Source organism: Chlorocebus sabaeus, chromosome 10 (genome assembly GCF_047675955.1).
Source record: "Chlorocebus sabaeus isolate Y175 chromosome 10, mChlSab1.0.hap1, whole genome shotgun sequence".
In the NCBI taxonomy this organism is placed as follows: Eukaryota; Metazoa; Chordata; class Mammalia; order Primates; family Cercopithecidae; genus Chlorocebus; species Chlorocebus sabaeus.
Window position 1 is genome coordinate 122452935 of NC_132913.1, and position 27589 is coordinate 122480523.

At 47.6% G+C, this 27589-nt stretch overlaps 1 protein-coding gene across 2 annotated transcripts in view; it reads left to right on the forward strand.

Annotated features, from left to right (window-relative positions):
• Positions 1-11392: 11392 nt before the first annotated feature.
• Positions 11393-27589, forward strand: part of SH3BP4 (SH3 domain binding protein 4) — a 103359-nt gene continuing 87162 nt past the window's right edge. For both annotated transcript variants that reach the window (XM_007966731.3, XM_073020150.1), the window contains exon 1: positions 11393-11547. The gene's annotated coding sequence lies outside the window, so the exon portion shown is untranslated. The remainder of the gene's footprint in view (positions 11548-27589) is intronic.

Sequence of the window (27589 nt, forward strand, 5' to 3'; positions counted from 1 at the left end):
GACCAGAGGTGCGGGGCACCTGGCAGCCTCCGAATTCCTCTCCAGGGCTGGTACCTGCTTTCAGGCCAGCCTGCCGCTGGGGAAGAATGAACTGTGAGGTCCAGGCCCAGACTGTCTTAGAGTCCCAGCAAGCATGAGCTCTCCTCATCACTTACTGGGCTGGAGAAATGGGGCCCCACACAAAACAAGCACCCCACCAAGGCACTTCTTGTTTTCTTGTTTTCTTTCTCAAACTATGTCTCAAGAGCACCTGATGCACAAGCAAGCATAAAAAAGCAAATCATTTCCCTCCTCTGCCCTTTATAACCAAAACAAAATGGAAATAAGAAATGGACATCGCTTACTTTGCAGCTTCTCTCCCGCATGCTTCCAGCAAAAGCCCGGGGTTTCTGTCCCCCTGGCCTGACCTGGTTCAGGTGTCTGCCTCTGAGATTTGGAGGTTCTGATTGGCTGGTCCTAGAGTCAGGAGCTGCGGGCGCCACCAGAAGCACACATCTGAGTTTGACTCCCTAAAGGAAGATGAGGGTACGGATCACCAAGGAGGGAGTAGAGTGGCAGGCAGGCAACCCAAAATGCACCAGAGGCCAGGAATACAAAGGTTTACTATTGACTTTCCGGATGTTAAGAACCACGTGTGGACCAGACCTTTACCTCTCCCCAGTGAGTAATGTGCTATCTAAACAGAAATCTCAAATCTATGCTTCTCTCTGGCCCTCAAAAGGTCAACAAGGACAGAAATGTGGCTAAGGTAGATAAGCGGTAAAGAAAGCTCCTTATAATGCAAGAGAAAAAGGGGAAGGAAAGAAGAGAGGCAGGGAGAGGAGAGGAGGATGGAGGGGAGAATGAAAAAAGAAGAGGGAGAATGGGAGCCAGGGAGGAAGACAGAGGGAAGAAGAGAGAATGCCTTCTCCAACATCTTACACACGGAGAGAAAAGTCCGCCCATCAGGAGACACAACAACAAAAGAGAAGAAAAATTTACAGGTTTTGCTATGGAATCTGTGTCCACATCTCCCTGACATTCTTGAAAACACCAATTTTTATTTTTTCTGATTATATCTAGTTATCATTTTATTATAAATTAACAAGCTATAGTTGTAAATACTTATGGGATACAAAGTGATATGATTCATGAATACAATGTGAAGTAATTAGATCAAGCCAACAAATACAACCATCACCTCAAATATTCATCATTTTTGGGGGTGAGAACACTTAAAATTTACTCTACTAGCAATTTTGAAATGTACAATACACTATTATTTGCTATATTTGCCATGCCTTGCAACAGATTTCAAAGAAAAAAATTACTATTCCTCCTGTCTAACTGAGGCTTTGTACCCTTTGACCTTCACCTCCTCATGTCCCCAACTCCCAGCCTCTGTTACCACCATTCTACTCTTGGTTTCAATGAGTTTGATTGTTTTAGATTTCCCATATAAGTAAGAACCTGTGGTATTTGTCTTTCTTTGCCTGGGCATAATGTTTTTCTCTCCCATCTATGTTATCGAAAATTACAAAATTTCTTTCTTTTTAAAGGCTGAATAGTATTCTACCGTGTATATACACAACGTTTTCTTTCTCCATTCAACTGTTGATGGACACTTAGGTTGATTCCATATTTTGGCTATTGTGAATAGTGCTGCAATGAACACGGAAGTGCAAATTTCTCTTCAACATACTCATTTCAAATATTTTGGGTAAACACCCAGAAGTGGGATTGCTGGATCATATGGTAATTCTACTTTTAGTTTTTAGAGGAATTTCCATACTGTCTTCCATAATGGCTGTACTAATTGACATTCCCATCAACAGCCTACAAGGGTTCCCCTTTCTCCACATCCTCACCAACACTTGTTACATTTTGTCATTTTGATAATAGCCATTCTGACAGGTGTGAGTTGATGTCTCATTGTGGTTTTAATTTGTACTTCCCTAATGATTAATGATGTTGAACATTTTTACATATATCTGTGGGCCATTTATGTTTTCTTTTGGGAAATATCTATTAAGGTTTCTTGCTATTTTAAAAATCAGATTTTTTTTCTCCTAATAGAGTTGTTTGAGTTTCTTGTATATTTTGGGTATTAACCCCTTACTAGATATATGGCTTGCAAATATTTTCTTACAATCTGTGGGATGTCTTTTCATTATTAATTGTTTCCTTTATTGTATAGAAGCTTTTTTAGTTTGATGTAATCCCCTTCATTTATTTGTGCTTTTCTTACCTCTACTTTTGGAATCAAATCTAAAAGCATCGTTATGCAGACTAATGTAGCTTTTCCCCTATGTTCTCCTTCAGCAGTTTTATAGTCTCAAGTCTCAAGTCTTGAGACCTGGCTATTTTTTTTTTTTATGTTTAAATATTTAATCCATTTTGAGTTGATTTTTGTATATGGGGTGAGATAAGGATCCAGTTTTATTCTTCTGCATATGAATGTCCAATTTTCCCAGTACCATTTAGTAAACAGACTGTCATTTTCCCATTGTGTATTCTTAGCACCTTTGTCAAAAACCCATTGACTGCACAGATGTGCATTCATTTTCGGGCTCTCAATTCTGTTGCATTGGTCAATGTGTCTATTTTTATGCCTGTGTCATGCTGTTTTAATTACTATCACTTTGTAGTATAGTTTGAATTCAAGTAGTGTCATGCCTCTAGTTTTGTTCTTTTTGTGTGTGATTGCCTTGGCTATTTGGATTTCTTTTGTGGTTTCACATGAATTTTAGGATCATTGTCTCTATTTTTATGTAAAATTACATTGGAGATTTTATAGTGATTTCATTAAATCTATAGATTATTTTGGGTAGCACAGACACTTTAACAATATTACTTCTTCCAATCTATGAACATAGGATATCTTTCTATTTATGTGTGTTTTCTTCAATTTTTTTCATCAGCATTTTATGGTTTTCAGTGTACAAGTTTTCACCTACTTGGCTACATTTATTCTTAAGTTGTTTTTGTTTTTGAAGCCATTGTAAATGGGATTGCTCTTTTAATCTGTGTTTTGGAAAATTTGTTCATAGTGTCAACAAATCAATAGAAACTACTGATTTTTGTGTGTTGCTTTTGTAATACTCAACTTTACTGTATTAATTTCTTAGTCCTAACAGTTTTTTGGTGAAATCTTTAAGGTTTCCTCTGTATGGGATCATGTCATCAACAAACAGCAACAATTTCGCTTCATCCTTTCCCATTTAGATGCCTTCTATTTCTTTCTCTTGCCTAATTGCAAGGACTTCCAATATGATGTTAAATAGAAGTGGTGAGAGTGGTTTCCTTGTCTTGTTCTGCATTTTAGAGGAAAGGGTTTCAATTTTTCACCATTGAGTATAAGGTTAACTGTGTGCTATATATATATATATATATATATTCTTCATTGTGTTAAGGTACATTCCTTCTATACCTAATTTGTTGAGAGTTTTTATCATGAAAGGATGCCAAGTTTTGTCAAATGCTTTTACTGTGTCTGATGACATGATCGTATGGTTTTTGTCCCTCATTCTGTTAATGTGGTGTATCACATTTGTAGCTTTACATTTGTTGAACCATCTTCCTATCCTATGATAAATTCTACTTAATCATGGTGAATATCCTGTTAATGTGTTGTTGAATTCAGCTTACTAATATTTTGTTGAGGATTTTTGTATCTATGTTCAACAGGGATCTTGGCCTGTAGTTTTACTTACTTATTTATGTATTTATTTTTGTAGTGTCTTTTTCTGGTTTTGGTATCAGAGTAATGCTGGCCTCATAAAAAGAGTTTGAAATATTTCCTCCTCTTTAATGTTTTGGAAGAGTTTGTGAAAGATTGGTATTAGTTATTCTTTAAATATTTGGTAAAATTCAGCAGTGAAACCATGAGGTCTCTTAGGATCCTTTATATTTCTGTAGTATCAGTTGCAATATTTCTTCTTTTATTTCTGACTTTATTTATTTGTCCTCTCTTTTTTTCTTAGTCTAGCTAAAGGTTTGTCAGTTTTGTTTATCTTTTCTTTCTTTCTTTTCTGAGACAGAGTCGTGCTCTGTCACCCAGGCTGCAGAGCAGTGATGAGATCTTGGCTCACTGCAACCTCCGCCTCCTAGGTTCAAGCAATTATCGTGCCTCAGTCTCCCGAGTATCTGGGACTACAGGTACACGCCACCACACCTGGCTAATTTTTGTATTTTTAGTAGAGACAGGGTTTTACCATGTTGGCCAGGCTGGTCTTGAACTCTTAGCCTCAAGTGATTCACCCCTCTTGGCCTCCCTAAGTGCTAAGATTACAGGCATAAGCCACTGTACCTGGCCATTTATCTTTTCAAAAAAGCAATTCTTGGTTTTGTTAATCTTTTGTATTTTATTTTTAGTCTTTTTCATTTATTTCTCCTCTGATCTTTATTTTTTTTTCCTTCTACTAACATTAAGCTTAGTTTATTCTTTTTTCTGTGTTTCCTTGAGGCACGATGTTAAGTTGTTTATTTGAGATCTTCCTCCTTTTTTGATGTAAATGGAAACACCAATTAAAATCCCTATGTAAATACAATTGATATCCATGTTGACATGACTAATAGTTACTGATTTTTTTTTTTTTTTTTTTTTTTTGAGACAGAGTCTCAGCTGTGTACTCCTTAAGTAGAAGAATCTAGAACATACCTATCTTCCTATCCTCAGCTCCTATCAGTCATCCAGCCTGGAGTGCAGTGGTGCAATCTCAGCTCACTGCAACCTCCGCCTCCAAGATTCAAGTGATTCTCGTGCCTCAGTCTCCCGAGTACACGGGATTACAGATGCCCGCCACCACGCCCATCTAATTTTTGCATTTTTTAGTAGAGATAGGGTTTCGCCACGTTAGCCATGCCTGTCTCAAGCTCCTGACCTCAGGTGGTCCACCAGCCTCTGCCTCCCAGAATGCTAGGATTACAGGCGTGAGCCACTGCTTCTGGCCCGGATTGTTTTTTTTTTTTTTTTTAAAGAAATAAAGCAACTTCTCCCAGGCCATGTGGAAAAGCCACGTGTGAACCAGAGAAACAAATGTGGGTAAATCTTAGCCCTCTAGACAGAATGTTCTGCTGTTCGTGCTATTTCCTAATCATAAGACTGGCCGTGGGATACAAACCTGTCACCTCTTTTGTACATTCCCAAACTCACCAAAATGCCTTTGTCAAATTTTCATAGTTTGACACTGAAATATTAACTGTGCAGATGATGACTGGCCTTGCACAGTTTTGATTCTATTCTTTGCAGGACTTTCTGGGCTTTGAGGTAGCCTGCATATCTGGCCTGGTGTTCCTTGGCCTTGCAGAAATATCCCACTCTCCTCACCAGACACAGAAAGCCCTTTGATCCTTTCCTGGAACTCCCTCAAACCTCCAAATTTTGCGCTTGCAGATTCTGCCTGGGATGTCTGTCCCCTAGTTCTGTTTCTTTTCTTTTCTTTTTTTTTCTTTTTTTTTTTTTTTTTTTTGAGACAGTCTCGCTGTCGCCCAGGCTGAAGTGCAGTGGCGTGATCTTGGCTCTGCAACCTCTGCCTCCCTGGTTCCAGCAATTCTCCTGCTTCCGCCTCCCAAGTAACTGGGACTACAGGCTGGTTCCACCACATCCAGCTAATTTTTGTAATTTTAGTAGAGACTAAAAATGCGAAAAATTCACCATGTTGGCCAGGCTGGTCCCAAACTCCTGGTCTCAGGTGATCTACCCACCTCGGCCTCCCAAAGTGCTGGGATTACAGGCGTGAGCCACTGCCCCCGGCCCCCAGCTCTGTTTCTAAGCCTACTAACAAATCATATTCACCCTTCATCATCCAGCCCTGAGGATACCCATGCCCACCTACATCCCGGATGGGTCCCGGTCACCTTCCTCTGTGCACCCTGACACTTATCCAACTATTTATCATTCTATAGACTATATAGAATGATAGCAACTGTGCACTCCTGAAGTAGAAGAATCTAGAACATACCTATCTTCCTATCCTCAGCTCCTAGCACATTGCCTGACTCACAGCAAGCATTCTACATTATTTGTTGAATGGATAAGTGAATAAATGAGCAAGGTAATGAATATTTGTTTAGATGTATTTCTGGAAGTTTCCTTAAAGCCACAGAACGCTCTTCAGCAGATCATTTTGTCTCTGTATACCTTCTGGATTCTGTATGTTCCTGGGATGCCTGGGTTATGTCCCAGTGCATATGATTTTTTTTTTTTTTTTTTTTTTTTCTTGAGACAGATTCTTGCTCTGTCGCCCAGGCTGGAGTGCAGTGGCTGGATCTTGGTTCACTGCAATCTCTGCCTCCTAGGTTCAAGCGATTCTCCTGCCTCAGCCTCCTGAGCAGCTGTAACTACAGGCATGCGCCACCACACCCACTAATTTTTTTTTATTTTTATTTTTTGTATTTTTAGTAGAGATGAAGTTTCACTATGTTGGCCAGGCTGGTCTTAAACTCCTGACCTCAGATGATCCACCCACATTGGCCTCCCAAAGCGCTGGGATTATAAGTGTGAGCCACCGTGCCTGGGCCCAGTGCATATACATTTATTAAGGACAGTCAGCCGTGTGGAGAGGGCTCCCTGTCACAACTTTTTAGAACTGGAAGGATAGAGGCTTCTCAGAATGGCAGACATATCACCCCACATTTTCCGGCAAAACCGAAGTCTTGCTCTCTCTTATAGCTAGTGTCTCACGGAATTTTTGGCAAAGTAATGTTCTCCAAGCTGCTGGGGAAGTTACAGAGGATGGGCAGCATCTAGATGCCCCATGAGTCCCCATTTCCCAACACAGTCCCCTTGGAATCTCTCTCTTTCCCTCTTTATATTCACTTCATTCTTTTCTCTCTGGTCTCACTGGTGTCATTTCAGTCCCTGAGGGTGTGAAGCGCTTTCAAGCCTCAGGGTCTTTGCACATGCCGCTCCCTCTGCCCGGCATGCCCCCTCCACTCCTTTCCCTTTGGGTCCAATGTCACCTCTCCTAGAGCCTTCTCCAGCCCTCCCACATAAAGCAGGTCTCACGTCATCCTAGTTCACAGCCGCTTGTGCTTTCTTTTAGGACGCTTCTCACCACCTGTAGGCTTTGTGGTTCCCCTTCTGCCTGGCTCCACTCTGGAATCTCAGCTGCCTCTGTCTCACCAGGGCTCTCACTCCCTGGGGCCACGCTCCGGGGCTGGCATGCAGCAGATGTCCAATAAATATTTCTTGAACAAATGCATGTCATTCTGTAGGCCTGTGAATCATGTAAGCAGCATTTTCTCCCTCAACTTAAATCCACTGTATTAGGCTGTTCTTGTGTTACTATAAAGGAATACCTGAGACTGGGTAATTTATACAGAAAAGAGATCTATTTGGCTCATAGTTCTGCGGGCTGTACAAACATGGCTCCAGCCTCTGCTCAGTTTCTGATGAGGCCTCAGGGAGCTTTTACTCATGGTGGAAGGCAAAGTGGGAGCAAGAGAGAGAGGGGGAGGTGCCACATACTTTTAAAGGCCAGATCTCCCAAGTACTCACTCACTATTGGGAAGGACAGCACCAAGCCACGAGGGGTCTGTCACCGTGACCCAAACACCTCCCACCAGGTCCCACCTCCAACATTGGGAGTTATATTTCAACATGAGAGTTCAAAGGAACAAATATCCAAATTTTATCACCAACAGAGGGTATGTATCCAGGCTTGCATTTTGATAACAGGTCCTCTTTCCTCATTCTGAGTCAGAGACAACTAATTTAAAATTCCATTCACCCACACTGACGATTCAATTTCTATTGTTACGGATTCCATTTGAAAAATATCCTATGCCTTGTGTTCTTCTTCGCTCCTTTAGCTGTGTTTTGTATATTTGTATTATATTTTCCCTGTGACATGCACATTTTGGTCATTGATGATTTCACTTCACCAGAAGAACATTATTCTTTTTATTTCATTGCTGAGAATGTTTTTATTCACAGGGAGAGATTTTCGTGGTGGGCCACGTGCAATTTCTGAGTCGTTATTTCCTAATGTGAAGTGTATTTTATAGGTGGCCAGAACGTTATAACTTATTAGAGGGCTTATCTAGAGTTCAGGATAGTGTGTATTACTTGGGAGTTATTCTTGCCCGGGCTGCTTTTTCTGGGAGTGTTATATCTATTCTGAGAAGTCCCTGTGATGAATTGGTGGTGCTTGGTGTGATTGAACTGTTGCTGGTGTTAGTAACAGACGCAGCACATTGACCGTCAAACTTACCCCAATCTTTCCCTGCACGTCTGTGTGTATCTTACTTTCCTAGACGACAGAGACACTGAGTACACCCCAACACAGAGGAGCCCGTGTTCACCGAGAGATTTGCCAAGTGGAGTCCTTTCAAGACGTCCGAATTTCACTGTCTTCGACTTATTAATGTGAAACAAAGAATAGTGTATACGTGTGTGTAAATACTAATAGTAACAGCTTCTATTTGTAAACGATGTGCCGTGCGCCCAGCACTACGTTAAGCAGCCTCCATGCAGCACCTCCATTAATCCTGGTGAGCACTGTACCCACTCCAAGGTGAGAATGCTGGCACTGAGTGACCCCGCTTTATGTCACCCAGCGGGTGAGTGGTAGGGCTGGCATTCAAAGCTGGGGAGCCTGATTTTAGAACCCACCACACTGTCTTTATACATAGGTGCATTTGCATGTATATATACCCATACAAATCACACACATATGTATCATCTATACATGCACACACCCAACACGTGCAAACGCTTTCCCCAAGACGCTTGGGGAAAGCCTCTGGCAGAGTATAATTCACAGTTAACTATGGAATCTGGGAAAGGGTAGGACCTTAGGATCGATGCTTACTTTTTACTCTATACAATTCTCTAATCATTTTAATCCTTTGAAACAAATGTGTTATCTCTGTACTAAAAAAAACCCCAAGTTATTGATTTTGCTGTATGTGTTCCCACTGGAAAGCTTATTGAATAATTGAGTGTTACGAATGAATAGCTCATTTTTTTTTTCTTTTGATCCAGAGGCCTTTAGAAGAGCAAGTAACAAAAATTGGTGGAAGAAAAGCACACATTCAACAGGAAGCAACATCTAGAGACCTTTCTGCCTTCCAGGATGCAAAAAGAAAACAGTTCACAAACAACTGACACCTAAACCAGTAATGTTGACTCCCTGGCTCATACCAGCTGAAGAAGAATTCCAGTTACTGTAGTAAGAATATAAGGTAATATGTTCTCTCCCCCCAACACCCCTCTCTTTGTTTAAACATTCTGACCTCTGTTAATTCCTCTCTAGGATGTGGACTGGTTTGAGGATGCTTGAGGCATGACTGTAGCCAGTACTGCGCATACATATGTGGACATCATAAGACACGTTCTCTGCTTCCTCAGGCGAAATCTGTAATACTTTGTTTATTCACGTTCTATCCTGCATTTCCACGGCACTTTGTTCTTTGTGATTTTTAGGGTATCTTCCTCCCTCTCTGCTCAGTGAACTGAGCTGCCTGGACAGGCCTTGTGTTTTCTCATTCGATTTTTTGTGTGTGTGTATTTAGCCCTAGTTCCCTCACTAGTATAGTCAAGGAGGTTTTCATGTTTTGAGCCATTTTCAGGAATTATCTACATAGCTTTTGTTCATTTTCCACTGGCTTGTCTTTTTTCAATGTTTTTATAGGTATTTTTTTAAAAACACAGTGTGGATGTTATTTGGGAGAGCAGTACTAATAGCAGCTAAAACTTATTAAAAGCTACTATGTGCCACGCAGTCTGCTGAGCACTTTGCATGCTGCCTTTCATTTTCACACGCATTTAGGAAACTGAGTCACAGAGAGGCGAGATAACTTGCCAGAGATTCAGGCACACTCCAGACACATCCCTACACCAATCAGACCTTCTAGCCACCCAGAAACTTTCCTGTGTTCGGAGGCTTCTCTGCTTCCTCCACCTGCCCCTTCGCCTCACTGCCTCCTTTTAAAATCTGCCGCATGTATTTTAGGGATGCTCGTATCCGTTTTCAGGAATTCCATGATCTACACACGGATGACACCAAAATCAGAACAGTAATGTCCACCCTTCTCCCGAGCCCTAGGTCGGTGTCTCTGTCCACCTGTGTCTCCTGAAACTTCAACACAGACTTCAAATGCAGCGGCAGAAAACCAGATTCCTTAGAGAAAGGAAGGTCTACCAGACGGCAGGAGCGGCAGGGCTTGGGGCAGCCGCAGGGGCTTGGGAGTCTGAACGTCCCTGGTTTGAATCCAGACTCTGGCACGCCCCATGCGATCATAACATAATGTTTAACGTCTCAAGCCACCTATAAAATGGGGACAATAACAATATCTGCCTGGGGGTTAATGGGGAGGACTGACTGTGTGTGTCTCGGAGCAACAAATGTTGGCTTCTTCCCCGGCAAAGACCCGCGCTTTCTCCTGGGCTCCGGGTTCCCGGGGTGGGGGTGGGCGAGTCCCGAGGGCCCCAGGCAGTGGCACAGTGGTTAGATCCCAGCCTCTGCAGTCAGCCTCGGTTCAGATTCTGGTTCTACCCTTCTCCTGCTGTGGCGAACCAACCCTCCGAGCTCTAGTTTACTCGTGTGAAATGGACTAAGGAGAGTAGCCAAAAAAAATTTTTTTTTTGTTTTTTTAAGGATTACATGTGTCGGTCCATCGTCGTCGCTGGCCACATAGTTAAGTGGTGCGTTCACTCACTGGGCATCGATGGAGCGCCTACTACGTGCCAGGCTTGTTTTACGCGCCGGGGGCCCAGAAGCTCCCAGGTCAGACGAAGTGTAAACTATTCCGACCAGAGCCCTTCAATCTGTATTCCGCTTCGCAGGAAGCTTTCCTCCCTTTATGATTTTCAGCGTGACTGCCTTCCCTCTTGTTAGTGTGTAACTTTCGCGCCGGCCCCCGCAGCCTCGCGCCTGCCTTCCCTCCACGGTCCTCCGCCAAGGTGTTGTAAGACGTCTCCGAACCCGGCGCGACCCTCGCCCACGCCCGCTCCCGGGGGTGGGGGGGCCGCACCGCCCCAGGGGTCCTCGCTAGGGGTTCCTGGAGAAGGGGTGGGAGATGGGGATGCGGGGGAGCACAGGAGCGCGGGCCAGCACCCAGACCCGCTCGGTACCGGGGACCCAGACCTGGGGATGCCGGGCGGCCAGGACCCTGCTACCCTGGCCGGCTCCGGGCGGAGTAACAAGAGAAGGCGCCCAGACTGCATCCTTGCCGGGACCCGGAGCCGCGGCACCACCCCCAGCCCGCCCCACGCTCTCCAACCTCAGGCGGCAGCGCCGCGCCCCGCCCCGCCCCTCTCCCGAAGCCCCGCCCCGGCGCGGGATCCCCCCCTCCGCGGCCTCCGCTCTGGTCCCGGCCCCGCCCCCCGCGACCCCGCCCCGCCCCCGCCCCCGCCCCCGCCCCCGCCCCGGCGCGGGACCACCCTCCGCCCGGCGAGGCGGGGGCCCAGCGCGCCCGGCACTCTCGGCGGTCCGGGCCCCTCGCCACCACCGCCGCCGCCGCCGCCGTGAGTCCCGCGGAGCCGCGCGCGCCCCCGGCTGGACCGAGCCGCCGGTCGACCAGCGGAGCCGCAGGAGCCCGCGGGGACGCCATGCGAGCCAGGTAGGCAGGCGGCGGCGGGGAGCGCCTCGGGCGGCAGGGCCCTGGGGGCCGGCGGGGGCGCGGGGTCGTGCTCCGGGCTTTGCACTCTCTCGCGGGCGCCGATCGTGCCACCGCCGCCTGAGTTCGGGGCTGCGCGGGTGCCTGGGCGCGGGGCGGCTTCGGGGGAGCCTCGCGCGCCCCTCGCCGCTCCCCCGGGCGCTCGGGTCGCCCTGGTGCTGGCGGGCAGGGACCCGGCTCGGGGTTCCGGGGGCCGAGCAGCTCTCAGAGCCCCCCGCATGCGCTCGGGCCGACCCCCCCACCCCGGCTCTGGCCACTTCCCGGCGGGCGGCCCTGCAGGGTGGCCTCCCTGGGCAACCGGACGCGTCCTCGGGCGCGAATCGGGGGGCGCGCTCTGCTCGTGGGGACCGTGGGGGTCACGGGAGGGCGTAGAGGGGTTGGGGCGCCCCCCTCGCGCGGCGCTGGGGAGGAGGGAAGGACGCGCGGTCTCCAGTTAAACTTGTTGGTGACAATGCATATTTCAACTTCTTCGGAGATCCCTCCTGTGAGGATGAAATTGAAAACTCCGGTTTCTGGCTTGGCGATCGGGTGACCGGGCAGCCGCGAGGTGACAGCGCCGGCGGCCCGCGGGCGGGGACCGGCTGGGATAGAGGCGCGTTGTTCTCTGAGCGATGTTTACCGAGAAGCCCGCTCCGCGGCACGGGCGGGTGTCTGTTGGGACCCCAACCCTGGGTCCCGCGGCTCCTAGCCCGGGGCCTGCGGTGTAGACGGGGTTGGGGGACAGGCCCAGCTGGCCCTGACCGGGTGTCGGGCGCCCAGATATGCCACGCGGGAGGAGCCGCAGGAGAGCCGCCGGGCTCAGCGAGCAGAGGGGTCGTGGAACCTGATGGATCAATGAAATCTGAAAAAGAACACTGTGCGAGATTGCATTCTTGCTTATTCTTTTCAAGTTAATAGGCAGATTGGAACTATAGAATTTATCCGGGATAATAATAAAGTTCGCATAACTTTTGTTCTGATTACAGAAACAATGTACGCTAAGGGCAGAAAGCTGGAGATAAAGAGAAATATAAACAGCAAACAGGAAGCCATCCCCAATCCCACAGTTTCTACCAGCGTTGTCACAGCCTGGCAGATTTGAACATTAAGTTAGAACTGGAGCCATTCTTGCCTAAACCAGAGAACCCCTGAATGCAGCTTCCCCTTCTCACCCTTGTGATCGTCTCTGAGCTCCAAAGTTTGCGTTTTTTCCTTGCTCCCTACTCGGGCAGAGCCTCTGCTGGCCACGAGTCCCCTTCCCTGTGGGCTGGGGCTTTCCTTGAGATCCGTGGCCCAGATGGAATGATGGGAGAGGCCTGGATCCTCACCGCCCTCTGTGGTTTTGGTTCCTTGCCTTGTAAAAATGAAGGTAATGATTCTCAATCTGCTTCTCAGGCCACCGTAAAAATTAATGGGTGGTTTGTAGAGCGTTTTGACATCCGTGGATGGACAGCGGCTGTACTTTAAGGTGCTGGGGAACATTTTGCTGTTCCTCATTGCAGTGGTCATCCAGTGTAATATAGGCTGCTTCTCACCTGGCCGCCCTGCCCAGGAAACAGACTCCAGGAATGTCCAGTGGAGCCCTGAGGACAATATTCCTGGTTCCCTGCTCAGTGCCCTCGGGATTCGGCCAAATCCCTCTAAGTGGGAAGCTTGGGAGGAGGCAGCACTGTCAAATCCCTCTCCCGGACCTCTGCTTTCTGCTTGTAGGCAGATTTCTTAAAGTAAGGGGGCAGTGATATTTAGGCAGGACCCCAGATTGCCCACTGCCTGATGTTTGTGGGTCTGTGGAATGCACGGGCCGTGCTTATCCAAAAGAACAGTTAGTTCTGGGAGGACGCGTGAACTGAACAAACCTGGCTTCCTAGGGATTTGTATGGCTCACTTGTTTACTAAATGAACAATGACCGGCTGCGGAGAAGCCCAGGACACTTCTGTGAGCTTTATTATTTTTTTTCCTGTTGTCCCAAGACTACATTTTAGTGATCTTATAAAACAATAAATAAGAAGCCATGCCATTTGTTAATTTCGGGTACCAAAGGCCCAGGTGGGGAGAGGTACTTCACAGCATGCCTTTTGTCCCCAGGCACCCATGCCACCCCGCCAACCACAAAGTAATCAGGGTAGAAGATCCTCTTTCTGTAACAGTTTGTCATTTGATAGTTTCATTTTTTAAATTGTGGTTTCCACCAGCACGTGGATCTGATCAGGGTCTGTCTAGTTGCAGATGACAGCTCAAGCGGGGGTTTTGGAAAGACCCAGAAAGTGGGCTGAGAAAATTGCTGATAAAGTATCCTTCACCAGGTGCCTTGTCTGTTAATGTATTGTGCTCTTACTTTTCTCGGTGGAGGGAGGACCTTCCTGGGTTTTCTCCATTGCTCTTGTTTGCTAATCCGGCAGCCTGGAATTATTTCCCTCTGGGCTGCTTGAATAGACTTTCTTCTTATTCTAATACTGGGTTCTGGTCTGATCATAAGATATGCGAATGGTGAATGTGGTTTACGCCCTTGAGTCCTGGGAGGTGTTCCTGGTTTTAAATCCTGGGATCCTGGCCAGTTAAGAGCCCTTGGCTCCCCTGAGATTGCGTGGGAGGTGTGTGTGCTTTCTCTTCCTGGGGAGCTTCTTACAGAACCCTTGACCCAAACAAGGTTAAGAGCTCCAGAATGCGGCCCTGCAGACCTCGTCCCTGGCCCCTGGCTCCGGGCAGACCTCCCCGTTCCTTGTTTCAGGTACCAGCCTTGTTTTGACCAAGTAGGAACTGCTGTTTACAATTGGCCAGACATGTGGATTTCCCTTAGCTTTATTGTTTTCAAATTCCACACCTAAATGGGGCTGTGCTGTGATTTTTCTTCTGAAAGTTGGAGTCAGGCCCCTGGGACATTTCCCAAGGCCCTGGGGGTGGGCATCAGGTCTTTGTTGCGAGGTCGCCGCCTGACAACCAGGAATCCGAAAAGGTCACCGAACACTAAATAGAGTTCTCAGAGCACTCAGTGCGCGGGTCAGCTTTGCTCCTGGCCGGGAGCGAGCCTCCGTCCAAGCAGCGTTTACACTTAGCTTCTGGGGAGCCGGGCTAGGTCTCTGGGCTCCCCAGCTATTTGCACAAAAGAAGCCTCACATTCTGCCACCACCCTGTGGAGCAGTGACAGAAAAACAATTCATCTAGCCCCCAAACGCCCGGGGAACAGTCCAGCTACTTGATTCAGTATCCTCCAGGAAGCCGAAACCAACTCCTCGATGGGCCCTGAGGGCATCCGTGTGTTACATAACCCAGCACCTGATGCCACCGTGACCTCGCTAAAGGGAAAAAGTCTCAAGAATCAGTCTTCAGATGGCGAGGGAGTGCAGAATACGCTTGAGAAAGAAAGGCTGTGTGCGGTGTTTAAGAAGGGTGAAATCCCACGTAGAACATCACAGCCTCCCGTCTTCCAGGTGAACAGTGCCTCCTGAAGTCGCCAGGAAGCATGTGAATTTGAGGAGGTAGAATTGCTGTATGGAATTCCTCTAATTTAAGGTTTGGGGTATTTTGAGGGATGGAAATAGGTACCCCTTGTTGAGGGCTTACCATATGCTAGGCCACATGTGTGCCCTTTTGAATCCTCACGAAAACTACCAGAGGTTTCATTTTACAGGGAAGCTACGAGAATTTAAGAAACTCCTCCAACCTTAGACTTTAATGAGTGCTTGACTTGGGATTTGAACCTGGATCTGTCCAAGTCCAGAGCTCGTCATCACATATCCCAGGGTGCTGAGATTGAAGAAACGAACGGCTGTCAGTCACACATTGGAGCCTGAAGATACAGGCATGCAAATAGCAGGGTGCCAGCCTCCTTCACCCAATTAGAAAATAGCTTGTACTCTGAAGGTGATGAAATCTTTAAAACGTGTGATGCTTTCTCAGCCTAAATGGAAGGCAGCCATTTTGCACCTTTGTTCCTGAAACCCTCACCCCATCGCCAGGGTGAAGCAAGGTTTATTTGGAAGATTGTGACTTTGAACTCAGGATTTGGTACAACATCTTTCCTTGTCCCGTGAAAAGCGTGCGTTTGGGCACATGAGGTCACTAGAATGAGATTAAGATTATAGGAAGGCTGTTAAGTAAATGTACAATAAGGGTTCCACCTTCCTCTTTACAATCAAATAAATGACATACTAATGAGATTATTCTTATCTGTACAATAAAAGCTTGTCTCAGGGGAGCTCTCTTTGCTGAAGCCTGTTAGCCCAATTCTTCTGTAGAGATTGAGAAGAATACTTCCTTTGAAAGGATTTTATGGTTCCAAGTTTTTGTTAAATCTTCCCCCCAATCTGCATAACTGAGGACAACCCTGCCTCTTTGTGTGTGTGTGTGTGTGTGTGTGTGTGTGTGTTGAGATTTCTCTGTTACCCAGGCTGGAGTGCAGTGGCTCAATCATAGCTCACTGCAGCCTTCAACTCCTGGGCTCAAGCAATCCTTCTTCCTCAGCCTCATGAGTGGCTGGAACTATATAGGTGCACACCAGCACGCCCGGGTAATTTTTTTTTTTTTTTAATTCTTGTAGAAATGGGGTCTCACTATGTTGTCCAGGCTGGTCTTGAACTCCTGGATTCAAGTGATCCTCTGGCCTTGGTCTCCCAAAGCACTGGGCTTACAGGTTTGAGGCATGTTGCCCTGCCCTTGTCCCATTTTTATGAGCTACTAAAGTCTGCAGGCCTGAAGAAAGCTTTTCTAGCCCCTTCAATGTAGGAGGTCCCTGAGCCCATAGTGTGCTGGCAAACCTGCTCTCTGAGGAAAAAGCAGAACTTTGATTGCAGTATCTGCCAATTTCTGTGATGTAAATACTCCCACCACGGCTAATTTCTTTCTTTCTTTTCTTTTCTTTTTTTTTGAGTCTCACTCTGTCGCCCAGGCTGGAGTACAGTGGTGCAATCTTGGCTCACTGCAACCTCCACCTCCCAGGTTCAAGCTGTTCACCTACCTCAGCCTCCTGAGTAGCTGGGACCGCAGGCGTGCACCACCACGCCCAGCAAACTTTTGTATTTTCAGTAGAGACCAGCTTCCCCATGTTGGCTAGGCTGGTCTCTGACTCCTGACCTCAGGTGATCCGCCCACCTTGGCCTCCCAAAGTGCTAGAATTACAGATGTGAGCCACCGTGCCCAGCCTGATTTCAAACTGCCAGTTTGGGCTAGGAACACTACTAAACAGTGAACAATCTGTGTGAGCCAGTAAGAGCTGGGTCCTGCTCACCGTTCCTTGCACTGAGCCCATCCACTTGACAGCCCCGCTTCCCCTCCCGTCTGCCCCATCACTTAATAGCCGAAATCGTGGCCTCACGTCTGCTTGGTCCCTGTCTGCCTAGGAGCAGTGCTGAAAAAGGATTTGGGTACTACTGAGTAACCAAATTTGGCCAGCAAGAGTAGAAGGCTTCAAAACTCAGGCTGCATTTTAAAATCACCCGGGAGCTTGAAAAAACAACAGTCCATGTTCCAGGCCCATCCCCAGTTGAATCAGAATGTCTGGGTGTGGGGCCAGACCTCTGTAGATTTGGAAAGCTTCCCGGGTGACTGTAATGTATATCCACGTTGAACTCCAGGGATGTGGTAATGAATTTGTTCAAGAAGAAAGTTGGGGGTGGGGGGGCAATTTGGGGCAGGGCGTGGCAGACCCTGTATTGAGCCCAAGGAAGTAAGATCTCCCTTGAAAAGCAGGCAATGTTTTTCCTTGAAGCCTGGGAGCGGGTGAGGAAGTGCTGGGCTAGGAGAGGCAGGTGGAGCCCATCTTGCCCCGAGCAGGTCTGCCCTCCTCCAGGGGCACGTGTCCTACACTGATGAGGTCCACATACTTGTTTAGCTTTGGTTGCTTCTGCTGGTCTAGAAAGGAAAAGGATCTTCCTTCCAGGAAGTCAGGGGGTCAGGATGAAGCCAGGCAGACCCCCTGGGTGGGTGTGATGAGCTGTTCTCAGATGTTAAAGCAGAGGGGCTTACTGGGACCACCCAGGCGAAGGAAAGAGAAATCCTATGGCTCGAGGACCAGAGCTGAGCACTTCGTAAGAGTGCTTGAGCTTGGGTGCACACGTAAGCTGATTATTTTTTCTCCATCATAATTAGCAGTAAAATTATTTTAAAATGTGAGAGCTTTCTTCGGAGGCAGTAAGCATGTGGGAGGGAAACGTCATTCAACTTCAGAGCCAGCCTTGGTGAGCGGGGCTGGGACTGCGGAGAGGCATACGTGGCCCCTGGGGTGCAGGAGGCACACAAGGCCCCTGGGATGCAGGATTCAAGGAGGTGCTCACCCTGGGGGGTGTCTGGGGAAGGATCTGTCCTGCTGGCCAGAGGAGGGCTGTTTGAGAGAGGGCAGGCCTGGGCTCCCTTCCTTAGAGTTGGACGGTGAGTGTGGAAGAGCTCACACATGGGAACCTAGTGTGAAGAGCAGGGGCCGGGCTCACACTGCTAGGTCACCCCCGGGTGGGGCAGGAGGGCTAAGGGGGAGCCAGTGGAGGAGCAGCTGGGATGGGAGAACAAGTGCCCTGCGTGGCCCTGAAGCCAAGGAGGAGAAACGTGTGGGTAGCGGGAGAGGGGGTTGAGAGCTCAAAGCAGACGGGACAGTTCTGGGTCTATCATGTGCTGAGGATTTATGGACGGGAGGACTGGAACCCTGTCACTGTGGTAGTGGAGAAACTCCTATAATAGAAGACATAGTGCAGAGTGGAGGCCACGCAGAAGAATGTTGGTGATAAGAGAAATTCGACTGTATTTGGTGGTGTGGAGACAGGGCAGGAAGGAACCAGGGTTGGGTCAGAGGTACTGGGATTCTAGCAGGGGCGGAAAATTCTCCTTGGGGTACCCGTGCGCTGGGGAGTGGCCGCAGATACTGAGAGGGAAGCATTGGGTGTGAATAACTCATCACCAGGAGCAGCTGGTTAAAAGACCTTCGCCAAATGCTTTTTCAGATCATACATCTGCAACTTTTTCCCACTAGCCTTTGTGGAGGGCTGGCTGAGGGGGCCCATTTGTCCTTAAGACGAAGTTCACCAGACTCACTTGCTCTTCCAGGCCCAGTTCACACTCCCTTCTCAGACACACCCGAGTGATCTGCACCTGGCTCTGCCTGTGTCCTAGCTTTCTTACCTGTCTGTTGTCCCCCTAGGCAGGGCGCTGCTTGGGAGCAGTTGCATTTTATGATGTCTGCATCCTCCATACACAGGAGCCCCTCAGACACCATGCCCAGTGCATGAAAGAGCTGGTAGAGAGAGAGAGAGAGCGAGGCTAGGCAAGGTGAAAACTCAGGGTGGTGACTTCATACAGCCATGTAGTGACAACTCCAATATTCTCTTCTTGACATCTTGGCAGTTTAAAACTTACGATATAGAAGTAATTCCTCCCTGTGAATAATAAACAGCTTACTTTAAATAAAAACTGTCAAGTGGCCATCCCCCTAGTTCTGTGCAATTTCATTTTTAATTCAGGCATGTTTACCTCGCCTTTGTTTACCCATTTTCCACTGTTGCCCTTTGTAAGAGGATTTGACTTTTTTTTTTTTTTTTGGAGACGGAATCTCACTCTTGCCCACGCTGGAGTGCAATGGCATGGTCTCGGCTCATTGAAACCTCTGCCTCCCGGGTTCAAGTGATTCTCCTGCCTCAGTCCCCCAGGTAGCTGGGATTACAGGTGTGTGCCACCATGCCTGGCTAATTTTTGTGTTTTTAGTAGAGATAGGATTTTACCATGTTGGTCAGGCCGGTCTTGAACTCCTGACCTCACTTGATCCGCCCACCCCACCCAAAGTGCTGGGATTACAGGCGTGAGTCACCTTGCCCAGCAAGGATTTGATTTTTTAATAGCTTTAAGATATTAAGAGGTAAATGGAGTATTCTTAAAATGCATGTGCATTTAAGCATTTTTAAATCCTCCTATCAATCACAGTTGATGGACAAATGCTGTCAAATATTTGTATGTGTCCTGTGCATAAATGGAAAATAAGGGTCCTGTGTTCAGATCTAACTGAAAATAATGATTGGAGCTGATGTAATACTTATACCTACTTCATGTAGAATGCTAGGCCCAGGGCCTAGGCCCCAGTGCAAAGTGGTGAATAAAAATATGATTGTGATTCTTACTGCTGTGGTCTGGTCTCACTTTTCCTTACCCCTGTCCCAGATATCCCCTCGGGAAAGTTGGGGTTTTGTTTTTATCTTGTGGTTTGGGGAATCGATATTTCAGATGTTTGTAAGAGGCATGCTCTGTTCCGGTTCAGAACTGAGCAGCAACCATTGGTTCTCTCCTTTACAGTGTGGGACTAGGACATCGACGCAATTTTGAATTTTGGTCCCATTTCAGGCCTGTGTGAGGGGGTGCTGACTCTGGGTGACATCAGGAGATCAGGCACTGGCTAGTCATCAAAAACAGAATCCCAGGAGTTCACTTAGTGCCTATTTTTGCTAATATGTGTGTCTTATTGGAGCCACCTGTGATTTTCAGAACTACTAAATTGGGGGAAGGCAGATGCTACTGTTTGGGGCCACATGCACACACACTTGAAATGCTCAGTTGTCCTGTGTAACGTAAGATGTTTCCCTGGGTTTGGATTCTTCCCTGAGTTGTTGGCCTTTTCCCTGTGTTAGGCAGTGAGACACTTCTGTACACAGCTGTTTCTTCGAAATCAATCACATATGAAGCAGCCTGATTTGCAAAACTAAAAGTCGTCGTACGGAGGAAAATCCTTGGTAAGAATTTCATGGCTCACGCATCATGTTCTTCTAACATTGTTTTTTGTTTCCCAGCCATTGTCGGGGAACAATAGCTGGAATGACGTTTTCACAGACTGCAATATGAGAAGTTCCTTTTTCCAGTGGCGGCTCCGTGGCTCTTTGTTGGGACCTGGTTCGTTGCAGGGACATCACAGTGGGAAAGAGCAGGGGGTGTCTCAGCCCCACACACTTGTCTGTGTCCGAATATTTGGCTTGTCTTCCTGATATGACCTGGGACATATTTTTGGATGTCTTTGAGGCTCAGCCTTCTGATCTCTAAAATGGTGACCATCATACTTTGCTCCTGGAGTTGGGCAGTTTAAATGAGATCACACTAAATGCCACTGTACTGTTAGCTGTGGATTTGGCTGCATCATCGTCCCTGTGGTTTCTGTTGTTTGTTTGTTTTTGAGACGGAGTCTTGCTCTGTCACCCAGGCTGGAGTGCAGTGGTGCAATCTTGGGTCACTGAAATCTCCACCCCCCGGATTCAAGTGATTCTCCTGCTTCAGCCTCCCAAGTAATCCTGGGATTACAGGTGTACACCACCATGCCCAGCTAAATTTTGTATTTTTAGTAGAGATGGGGTTTTACCATGTTGGCCAGGCTGGTCTTGAACTCCCAACCTCAGGTGATCCACCTACCTCAGCCTCCCCAGGTGCTGGGATTATAGGCCTGAGCCACTGCGCCTGGCCCCCAGATTGGTTTTGAGTCCCATACGTGTCAGCATGCAGTTCTTCATGCGTTGCTTCTTTTGTCTTGTGTACATGTGCCGTAGTTTTGAGTTAATAGAGTTTCTGTGATGTTCCGGCATCTGAGTCGAACAGATTGTAAGGCTTTGGTATTCTTTTAGTGCTCAACTTGACCTTTAAAAAGCATGTAGGTGTGGACCAGGGGCTTGATGCGGTCCTAAGTGTCTAAATAAGGTTTAGGGCTCATCCATGCTGACTTTGCCCAGCTCCTGAAGTTCCTGGAGGAGGTGGGGTGCTGGGTGTGTGAAGAGAGGGATGTGTTTGATGAGGCCACAGGTTCCCCGACCTGGGGTGGAGTGTGGCTCTGGCGGGTAGCATAGAAGGACCAGCAGCAAGTGCCGGGGGGCCCCTGTGCCTTTGTTTGCAAGAGGTCTTTACCTGCCCTGACTTCTTGGGTGGGGTGGGGAGGTGAGAAACATCTTTTGTTCACTGTAAGTACTTTATAGACATATGAGTTGTTTTCGGAATTGTTGCTTGTGATTTTCTTTTGTCTTTTTTTTTTTTTTTTTATTTCTGGAGGCAGCATCTCCCTCTGTCACCCAGGCTGGAGTGCAGTGGCCCAATCTCAGCTCACTACAACCTCCGCCTCCCGGGTTCAAGCGATTCTCATGGCTCAGCCCCCCTAGTAGCTGGGATTACAGGTGCACGCTACCACGCTTGGCTAATTTTTGTATTTGTAGCAGAGACGGGGGTTTCACTGTGGTGGCCAGGCCAGTCTCGAACTCCTGACCTCAAGTGATCTGCCCATCTTGGTCTCCCAAAGTGCTGGGATTACAGGTGTGAGCCACTGTGCCTGGCCTCTTCTTTAAAAAACAAAGCAAAACAAAAAACCCTTTCTGCTTATGTATTTTAAATGACTCAATAAATTACAGGTTTGTATGTGTTTGTTTTAGAAACACTAGAAAATGTAAAAGGAAAAGAAATTCACATCAGTGGAATTCTGCCACTCATGATGGCCCCTCTGGACACTTGCATATGCGTCTTTCAGATATTTTTGCTTGGAAGTATAGAGCTTCCAGACAAAAATAGGCTGGGACAATGAGTGGTCTTCTGTGTGTATCTGGCATATAGCAATTTTTCAATAAGTATTTGTTGAATGAATACTACCCTTTTTTTTTTTTTTTTTTTTTTTTGAGGCTTTTTGAGTATCGCTGTGTTGCCCAGGCTGGCTCGCTGCAACCTCCACCTCCTGGGTTCAAGCAATTCTCCTGCCTCAGCCTCCAGAGTAGTTGGGATTACAGGCACTTGCCACCATGCCTGGCTAATTTTAATATTTTAGTAGAGACAAGGTTTTGCCATGTTGGCCAGGCTGGTCTTGAACTCCTGATCTCAAGCGATCCACCTGTCTCGGCCTCCCAAAGTGCTGGGATTACAGGCCTGAGCCACCGTGCCCAGCAATACTATGCTTTTAAAAATAGCTTTTTATCTAAAATTGTTGACTTATTTTCAGATCAATAAATACAGATTTGCATCCTCATTTTTCATGTCAGGTTTGTATAGGTAAGTACCCTGTTTAACAAGCGTTTATGAATAGACACTTCCCAGTTATTTTGAAATTATAAACAACACTGCAATGAACGTCTCTGATATATAGATTTTTCCATGCATATTAAGTTTCTCATTTGAATGAATCTTTTATTTTTATTGTGCTTAAAATCTATGAAGAACTTCTAATTATATTAATTGTTGGGTGACTGTATAATTACTATACAGAAAAGCACCTCAAAAGGGAGGATGTTGGGAAGAGTTCCAGAATCTGTTGTATAAAACTTGGTGAGCTTTAAGAGCAGCCTTACTCATTCCCCATTCCCGTCCTTTTTGGGGAAATGCTTTCTGTTTCTCCAGCTCCTGATGTGCTTTGCGTCCTGTGCTTTTGGAGTGGGAGGTTGGGTCACAGGGTAGCGTTGATGCCTTACGCGCATACTTCAGTTTTAATATGCACACACACATGCCAGCTTCAGAAACATTAACATCTGGGAGTAACGCTGTGTCCTAGAGCCCAGGAGGTGTTTCTGCTGGGAGGTCTTCAAGGCCCACTCCCTCCTAGAAGGGGATGAGTGATGGTTTTCACGCGTTCGGCTTCGGAACTGTCGTTGCGAGCTTCTCCAGGGGCATGTCGTCATGGGTGTCCAGAGTGATTTTGTGGCTGTGTCACTTGATCAGCTGTGACAAGACAGACTGCAGTTGGATCTGGCCTCTGGTAAAAGCGCAGACTTGGTTTTCAGGACCTCTGGGTTCACTAAGGGCAGAGTTTGTCATGCCTCCTGCTGATTGCAAGACTGTCATTTGGATCTTTGACTGCGGTCTGGTGTCGCAAGCCTTCTCTCTGGCAAGGGAGGAAAACTAATTTATGGGCGGAATATTTTCTGGCCTGTCTCCTGTGCGTAGTTTTGTACAGGGGCCTGGCTGCCTCCTCGGGTCTTGGCACCGCAGTATTTGTGAGTCATCCACCTATAGGTAACATGAGGCAGCACTTTGGGGCTTCGTGAAACCCCAGCTAGGCGGGTAAGGGACTGGCCAGCATTCCCAGGACACCCCAGGGGCTGCCTGGAAGCAGGAGACTGTCCATGAGTTCTGGTTTTTGTTCTGAGTGTGGGGGACACCTTCAGGAGACTGGGGGGGGGTGCCGACATCAGGCCTGAGAGCTGACCCCTTTTCTAACTCTCTGGGACATGGTCCTGGCTCTTCCCCTCTTCTTGTTCACGCTTTAACGCCTTTTAATTCCTTGACTGACTGCTGAGCCCCTCTGGATTCCAGGTGGGGAGGTAAATGGGGAGCCCACCAGACACAGCATCTGCTCACAGGGAGTTCGCTGCCCAGCAGGGGAGAAGGGGCATTAAAGTGTACCAGGGGAAAGGTCAGGGCTCATGAGGTTGTGTTAGGGGTCAGGACAGAATCCCCAAAGAAGTCCCACTAAGTAGGGGGACCTGAAGAATGAGCAGGCCAGGAAGTGCATGGTGATTTAGGGGGGCAGTGGACTGGTGGGTTCTGGGCAGGGTGACTTGGTGAGTCCAAGGAACCAAAAGAGGGCCGTAGTGAGACCCCTTCCCAAGAGCACCTGGGAGGGATTCCGGGGCAGGTGGCTGGATCGGACAGGTCCTTCTGCGCTTCCCTAGCTTTGAACTTACATCTAAGGGCACCGAGAAGATGCGATTAGATGTGTAAGCATGACTTGAAAGGGGCAGGTGACCTGCCCGGGGTTCCCTGGCACAGGGGGTGATCCACCCATCATCGAGGCGTGGCAGGGAGGTTACCCTGTGCACCACATCCTGTTCCAGACCCCCATCTTCACAGCCCTGGCACTACGTGTAGCAGAGTCGGTCTCCCAGCCTAGTGCTCCCGTGACCCCACAGGTGACCCACATGTGGTACTTCTCCCTCCCGGCCTGCTGTGAGATTCTTATAAAATTGTCTCCTGATTAACCACCCTGTACAGCTTTTAAAAGTTACTTTTATTACCCAAAACAACACTTCAGAAACTAAGCTGACCGCTGAATCATTAAAGGAGTCACAGCATTCTTTCATCCCAGAGGGAAAAAAGTGTTGAAGAAGAGGAGACTGACTGTCCAGTGAAAACCACATGAGAGGCACCCAGCATCAGTGCACCTCTCTCTGGTCAGCTGAGTCCTTGAACTCCTCGGCAGTTCCCCCTCAGGGAAGGTCAGTGGACAGGCTGTGTCCTGGCTTTAATTGTCAGTTTCTGAAACTCGCCGGGCTGGGTGGTCAGACTGCTGACAGCCACTCTCTCTGCACTCCCGTGAGCTGCTGAGTTTACTGGCCATTCAGAGAGACTTCTGTGTTGAACCCACATGAATCTGGCTAATCCCATCTCTTCTGTGAAAACTTGAATACAACCTTCTGCTGCAATAGGAGAACCGGCTGTCCTTAACTTGCTCAGAGGAAAACCATTGGTTTTTCAAGGTGAAAAGGAAATAGTGAAAACCTGAGAGATGATGTCATAAACACGGAAGTTTTTGTCATTAGTGAAATTGTCTAGAAATTGGCTGCTTGCTAAATTGGGAGTCGGATTGTTATTCTGGGAAGATGGGGGTTATTTTCATGAGCAGGAAGATGGGTAAAATGGCAGTGATTCCCAAAGCAAACCTGTGTTGGAGGGCTGTAACTAACAGGTGAGTAACATTCAGGACAAAATTCCGATTTACTGCTTAGCCGATGATTGCCAATTAGGCATTATGGAAAAAACTTGCGCTTGTGTGACTTTGAAAGTCAGGTTGTTTGTTGTCCTCTTGTGCTACTAGGAATTGAAAATAGGCAACGCAGTAGAGCCTGCAAATAGGGTCTGGAAGGGAATGTACAAAAATAACAATTGTTGTTTGGGTTGAGATTTGGCCTGGCGAGGTTCAGGATGGTCATCTCATGCCCAGCCACTCCTCACCCCTCCCATTGTCTTTAAGGAAACAAAGTAAACTGTAAATTTAAATACTTCGGGAGAAAAGAGGAGAAATAGGCTGGGCATGGTGGCTCACGCCTGTAATCCCAACACTTTGGGAGGCCAAGGCAGGTGGATCACTTGAGGTCAGGAGTTCGAGACCGGCCTGGCCAACATGGTGAATCCCCATTTTACTGAAAATGCAGAATTAACCAGGCATGGCCTGTAATCCCAGCTACTTGGGAGGCTAAGGCAGGAGAACCGCTGAACCCAGGAGATGGAAGTTGCAGTGAGCCGAGATTGTGCCAGTGCACTCCAGCCTGGGCGACCAGAGCAAAACTCCGTTTAAAAAAAAAAGGAGGAGATAGGGAGGTGGTGGCTAAAATTTGTAAAGCAGCTACAGGCAGTCACTGTACTAGGTTATTTCACTTCCTTAATCCTCGGGAAAACTCAGTGGAGTAAATGGTTTTGTTTCCATTTTATGATGAAACTAAAGCCAAGAGGATAATTAATGTGTCCGTGAACACAGCAAGTATCTGAAACACCAAGCAGTAAATCTTGTGTGTGGCCTTTAGGTCTGGATATTAACCGAGGGGAATTGGAGACACAAGGCACCGGCATGTTGCTTTTAATTTTCTGCAAACTCTATTTCACATTCTACGTTTGAGGATGCCTGTGACTTGGACATCATTTTGACTCTCTAATATTCCTTTGAATTATAAAGGTCTTTTGAAACTTTGGAAATGGTTATTTTCATTGGCAGCAAATAGCCCTGGTGTCAAACTAATGTGAACATTGCCTGTCTGGCAGAAAAGGTAAAAAAAAGCTTTGCTTAATGAAGGTAACATTATTCTTGATAATAGAATTATTAAAAATATGTAATCCTACTTTGCTAACTAATCATGTTTATGTATTCCATCTTTCTGATTCTTGTTTGATGTTCATGCATAATGCATATATTATGCTTACAGTAATAATAGTAATAGAATAGGGCTGCATGCCATCCTGTGTTTTCAGCACTTTACAACCTTACAACACATAGGGGAGGGACTCTTTCTCTGTTTAACAGATCGGGAAACTGAGGAACCACGGGGTTTAGGGACTTGTGTGAGCTGGGAAGGGAAGAAGCCAGGAGTTAAGTCCAGGCTGTCTGAACCATGATACTGTTCTCCCCGACACGGGCTGCCGGGTCTGGATTCCAGGGTGAGCAAGGTGCTTAACTGGGACCAGACTGGGGAGTAGGATGGGGCTGTGTTGTGGGAGGTGGGGAACCTGAGGTCCCAGATGAGGTGTGAGGGTGGGCGGGAGATTGCCACGTGGGTAGTCAGAGGATGAGTCCAGACCTACAGCAGGGACCACTCCTTGGAGGATGAGGGGAAGGCCCTAACACCAAGAGGTTATGGAGCTGGGGTCTCACCACTGCACCCTGACACGTGGGCTCCCTCTCTTCCCTGCCAGCTTGGAGTCTCCTGCAGCAGTCCTCGACCTCCCAGCCCTGCGGCTTCTGCTGCAGCCTAACACTTCCCTAAGCGGTACTGGAGCTGCGCTCATTGCAACAAGGAATTCTTCTCATGGCTTCATATCCGTGTCAGGTTTCCTCTTTCCCGTTCCTGCCTGGCTGCCCGGGTTCTTGGTGCTCACCTCTGCACAGACAGGTGTCACTGAAGCCCCTCACCTTGTGACCTGGTGATGCTGAGTCCTTGCTTTGGGAGGTGTGGCACAGAGGCAGCCACAGTGGACCCTTGGTGGAGATGATCGGAGCCAGGATCCCTGCCACTCTGAGTGGCGGATGCTGCAGAGACACCCTTTAAACCTGAGAAGCTTGCCCTCAGGTGTCTGTACATTGTGGAGTTTCTCTGATTGGCCATTGTGTGTTCATCTAAGAATTAGTGCAGGACAGGAAGCTCCCACCCAGATGGTGAAGGCACCTGCTGGGTTTCCTGCTGCCTGTGGAGAAGCCCACTCCTTCGCTTGCTCAGTTGAGGGCGACCACACCCAGGTCCGCCTGGTTCCACCAAGCGGTCTGTAGCTGATGGAATGAAGGGAGCAGCTGGGCTGTAGCCGGGTGGTCAGGGATCTGGTCAGCTCGGTGGTAGCAATGATAATAGGTGGAGTGTTCTAGGTTTTCCCCTTTAGATATCT